A 6000-nucleotide genomic window follows, 5' to 3' on the forward strand; every position below is an offset into this window, starting at 1 on the left:
GGTGATTGAAGTCACGCCCTAGTCCTCTCTTTTATTGATTAAAACCCGCATTACATTGCTTGTTTCTTAATCTTAGTACTCACTTAGTTCATTTATTTCTTATTCTTTAGACTAGTTGTTAGATAACACCCAAACCCGTTTTTATTTGACTTGGCTAAACCATTGAACAGAACGATTAGTAGTCTCAAAACCAGCATTCGCCGAAACTCGGATTATCGTGAAAAATGTGTTAAAGCTCGTTATTTGAGGCCGAAATCGAACAGGTTGATTCCTGAAATCGAACAGGTTGATTCCTGAAATGAGCTCGGACGCGTGATTGAAAAACAGGGAGAAAAAGAAACAGGTTCCGGTACGACCATCCGAACGACTGATTTTTTTTTTTTTTTTTTTTTGGTGATGAGGGGTTGAATCCCCCCGGGCACATGCAATACCCTACAAACCACGTGTGCCATGTAAGACATCCTTTTAGGCTGGCAGGTAACCGCAGCACTCCCGTGTAGGGAGTCGAACCCGGGACCTCTCAATTCGTTGCCATTGCAACGCTTTGAGGCACTCTCGCACTCCACTACACTCAAGCCACTTTGGTTCGAACGGCTGAAATTGAAATTGAAGTGTATAATACACGGTTTTTTGAGATTCCGAGGTCCCGGAATAAAATTCTCCAGTAATCACATAGAAAGTTCCTCGGGTCAGATAAAGCGGCCACGCAAAGTTTGAGCACCAACGGAAGACATTTGGGGGTGCCGGTGTGCCACAAACCAGCATTCGCCGAAACTCGGATTATCGTGAAAAATGTGTTAAAGCTCGTTATTTGAGGCTGAAATCGAACAGGTTGATTCCTGAAATCGAACAGGTTGATTCCCGAAATGAGCTCGGACACGTGATTGAAAAACAGGGAGAAAAAGAAACAGGTTCCTAGTTCGACGACCTTCGAACGGCCAAATTGAAGTGTATAATACACGGTTTTTCGGGATTCCGGGGTCCCGGAATAAAATTCTCCGAAATCACATAGAAAGTTCCTCGGGTCAGATAAAGCGGCCACGCAAAGTTTGAGCACCAACGGAAGACATTTGGGGGTGCCGGTGTGCCACAAACCAAAGATTCGCCGAAACTCGGATTATCATGAAAAATGTGTTAAAGCTCGTTATTTGAGGTCGAAATCGAACAGGTTGATTCTGAAATGAGCTCGGACGCGTGATTGAAAAACAGGACAAAAAGAAACAGTTCCGTGACGACCTTCCGAACGGTTTGAAATTGAAGTGTATTATAATACACGGTTTTCGGATTCCGGGTCCCGAATAAAATTCTCCGGAAATCACATAAAAAGTTCCTCGGGTCAGATAAAGCGGCCACGCTAAGTTTGAGCACCAACGGAAGACATTTGGGGGTGCTTGGTGTGCCACAAACCAGCATTCGCCGAAACTCGGATTATCGTGAAAAATGTGTTAAAGCTCGTTATTTGAGGCTGAATCGAACAGGTTGATTTCTGAAATCGAACAGGTTGATTCCTAAAATGAGCTCGGACGCGTGATTGAAAAACAGGGAGAAAAAGAAACAGGTTCCGGTACGATCTTCCGAACGGCTGAAATTGAAGTATGTAATACACGGTTTTTCGGGATTCCGGGGTCTCGGAAATCACATAGAAAGTTCCTCGGGTCAGATAAAGCGGCCACGCAAAGTTTGAGCACCAACGGAAGACATTTGGAGGTGCCGGTGTGCCACAAACCAGCATTCGCCGAAACTCGGATTATCATGAAAAATGTGTTAAAGCTCGTTATTTGACGCTGAAATCGAACAGGTTGATTCATGAAATCGAACAGGTTGATTCCTGAAATGAGCTCGGCCGCGTGATTGAAAAACAGGGAAAAAAAGAAACAGGTTCCGATACGACCTTCCGAACGGCTGAAATTGAAGTGTATAATACACGGTTTTTCGGGATTCCGGGGTCCCGGAATAAAATTCTCTGGAAATCACATCGAAAGTTCCTCGGGTCATATAAAGCGGCCACGCAAAGTTTGAGCACCAGAGGAAGACATTTGGGGGTGCCGGTGTGCCACAAACCAGCATTCACCGAAACTTAGATTATCGTGAAAAATGTGTTAAAGCCCGTTATTTGAGGCTGAAATCGAACAGGTTGATTCCTGAAATCGAACAGGTTGATTCCTGAAATGAGGTCGAACGTGTGATTGAAAAAAAGGGAGAAAAAGAAACAGGTTCCGGTACGACCGTCCGAACGGCTGAAATTGAAGTGTATAATACACGGTTTTAAGGGATTCCGGGATCCTGGAATAAAATTCTCCGGAAATCTCATAGAAAGTTTCTCGGGTCAGATAAAGCGGTCAAGCAAATTTTGAGCACCAACGGAAGACATTTGGGGGTGCCGGTGTGCCACAAACCAGCATTCGCCGAAACTCGGATTATCGTGAAAAATGTGTTAAAGCTCGTTATTTGAGGCTGAAATCGAACAGGTTGATTCCTGAAATGAGCTCGGAGGCATGATTGAAAAACAAGGAGAAAAAGAAACAGGTTCCGGTACGACCTTCCGAAGGGCTGAAATTGAAGTATATAATACACGGTTTTTCGGGATTTCGGGGTCCCGGAAATCACATAGAAAGTTCCTCGGGTCAGATAAAGTGGCCACGCAAAGTTTGAGCACCAACGGAAGACATTTGGGGGTGCCGGTGTGCCACAAACCAGCATTCGCCGAAACTCGGATTATCATGAAAAATGTGTTAAAGCTCGTTACTTGAGGCTGAAATCGAACAGGTTGATTCCTGAAATCGAACAGGTTGATTCCTGAAATGAGCTCAGACGCGTGATTGAAAAACAGGGAAAAAAAGAAACAGGTTCCAATACGACCTTCCGAACGGCTGAAATTGAAGTGTATAATACACGGTTTTTCGGGATTCCGGGGTCACGGAATAAAATTCTCCGGAAATAACATAGAAAGTTCCTCGGGTCAGATAAAGCGGCCACGCAAAGTTTGAGCACCAACGGAAGGCATTTGGGGGTGCCGGTGTGCCACAAACCAGCATTCGCCGAAACTCGGATTATCGTGAAAAATGTGTTAAAGCTCGTTATTTGAGGCTGAAATCGAACAGGTTGATTTCATAAATCGAACAGGTTGATTCCTGAAATGAGCTCGGACGCGTGATTGAAAAACAAGGAGAAAAAGAAACAGGTTCCGGTACGACTTTCCGAACGGCTGAAATTGAAGTGTATAATACACGGTTTTTCGGGATTCCGGGTCCCGGAATAAAATTCTCTTGAAATCACATAGAAAGTTCCTCGGGTCATATAAAGCGGCCACGCAAAGTTTAAGCACCAACGGAAGACATTTAGGGGTGCCGGTGTGCCAAACCAAAGATTCGCAAAACTCGGATTATCGTGAAAAATGTGTTAAAGCTCGTTATTTGAGGCTGAAATCGAACAGGTTGATTCCTGAAATTGAACAGGTTGATTCCTGAAATGAGGTCGGACGTGTGATTGAAAAAAAGGGAGAAAAAGAAACAGGTTCCGGTACGACCTTCCGAACGGCTAAAATTGAAGTGTATAATACACGGTTTTTCGGGATTCCGGGATCCTGGAATAAAATTCTCCGGAAATCTCATAGAAAGTTCCTCGGGTCAGATAAAGCGGTCACGCAAATTTTGAGCACCAACGGATACATTTGGGGCTGCCGGTGTGCCACAAACCAGCATTCCCCGAAACTCGGATTATCGTGAAAAATGTGTTAAAGCTCGTTATTTGAGGCTGAAATTGAACAGGTTGATTCCTGAAATGAAACAGGTTGATTCCTGAAATGAGCTCGGATGCGTGATTAAATAACAGGGAGAAAAAGAAACAGGTTCCTGTACGACCTTCCGAACGGCTGAAATTGAAGTGTATAATACACGGTTTTTCGGGATTTCGGTGTCCCGGAAATCACTTAGAAAGTTCCTCGGGTCAGATAAACCGCCCACGCAAAGTTTGAGCACCAACGGAAGACATTTGGGGGTGTCGGTGTGCCACAATCCAGCATTCGCCGAAACTCGGATTATCGTGAAAAATGTTTTAAAGCTCGTTATTTGAGGCTGAAATCGAACAGGTTGATTCCTGAAATGAGCTCGGCCGCGTGATTGAAAAACAGGGAAAAAAAGAAACAGGTTCCGGTACGACCTTCCGAACGGCTGAAATTGAAGTGTATAATACACGGTTTTTCGGGATTCCGGGGTCCCGGAATAAAATTCTCTGGAAATCACATCGAAAGTTCCTCGGGTCATATAAAGCGGCCACGCAAAGTTTGAGCACCAACAGAAGACATTTGGGGGTGCTTGGGTGTGCCTGAACCAAAGATTCGCCGAAACTCGGATTATCGTGAAAAATGTGTCAAAGCTCGTTATTTTAGGCTGAAATCGAACAGGTTGATTCCTGAAATGAGCTCGGACGTGTGATTGAAAAACAGGGAGAAAAAGAAACAGGTTCCGGTACGACCTTCCGAACGGCTGAAATTGAAGTGTATAATGTACGGTTTTTCGGGATTCCGGGATCCTGGAATAAAATTCTCCGGAAATCTCATAGAAAGTTCCTCGGGTCAGATACAACGTTCACAAATTTTGATCACCAACGGAAGACATTTGGGGGTGCCGGTGTGCCACAAACCAGCATTCGCCGAAACTCGGATTATCGTGAAAAATGTGTTAAAGCTCGTTATTTGAGGCTTAAATCGAACAGGTTGATTCCTAAAATCGAACAGGTTGATTTCTGAAATCGAACACGATGATTCCTGAAATGAGCTCGGACGTGTGATTAAAAAACAGGGAGAAAAAGAAACAGGTTCCGGTACGACCTTCCGAACGACTGAAATTGAAGTGTATAATATACGGTTTTTCGGGATTCCGGGATCCTGGAATAAAATTCTACGACAATCTCATAGAAAGTTCCTCGGGTCAGATAAAGCGGTCACGCAAATTTTGATCACCAACGGAAGACATTTGGGGGTGCCGGTGTGCCACAAACCAGCATTCGCCGAAACTCGGATTATCGTGAAAAATGTGTTAAAGCTCATTATTTGAGGCTGAAATCGAACAGGTTGATTCCTGAAATGAGCTCGGACGTGTGATTGAAAAACATGGAGGAAAAGAAACAGGTTCCGGTACGACCTTCCGAACGGCTTAAATTGAAGTGTATAATACACGGTTTTTCGGGATTCCGAGGTCCTGGAATAAAATTCTCCGGAAATCTCATAGAAAGTTCCCCGGGTCAGATAAAGCGGTCACGCAAATTTTGAGCACCAACAGAAGACATTTGGGGGTGAGGGTGTGCCACAAACCAGCGTTCTCCAAAACTCGGATTATCGTGAAAGATGTGTCAAAGCTCGTTATTTGAGGCTGAAATCGAACAGGTTGATTCCTGAAATGAGCTTGGACGCGTGATTGAAAAACAGGGAGAAAAAGAAACAGGTTCTGGTACGACCTTCCGAACGGCTGAAATTGAAGTGTATAATGTACGGTTTTTCGGGATTCCGGGATCCTGGAATAAAATTCTCCGGAAATCTCATAGAAAGTTCCTCGGGTCAGATACAACGGTCACGCAAATTTTGATCACCAACGGAAGACATGTGGGGGTGCCGGTGTGCCACAAACCAGCATTCGCCGAAACTCGGATTATCGTGAAAAATGTGTTAAAGCTCGTTATTTGAGGTCGAAATCGAACAAAGTTGATTCCCGAAATCGAACAGTTGATTTCTCAAATCGAACAGTTGATTTACGAAGTCGAACAGATGATTCCTGAAATGAGCTCGGACGTGTGATTAAAAAACAGGAGAAAAAGAAACAGGTTCCTAGTGATTTACCTTCCGAACTACCGAAATTGAAGTGTATAATATACGGTTTTTCGGGATTCCAGGATCCTGGAATAAAATTCTCCGAAAATCTCATAAAAAGTTCCTCGGGTCAGATAAAGCGGTCATGCAAATTTTGATCACCAACGGAAGACATTTGGGGGTGCCGGTGTGCCACA

This window comes from Silene latifolia, chromosome 11 (assembly GCF_048544455.1).
Source record: "Silene latifolia isolate original U9 population chromosome 11, ASM4854445v1, whole genome shotgun sequence".
In the NCBI taxonomy this organism is placed as follows: Eukaryota; Viridiplantae; Streptophyta; class Magnoliopsida; order Caryophyllales; family Caryophyllaceae; genus Silene; species Silene latifolia.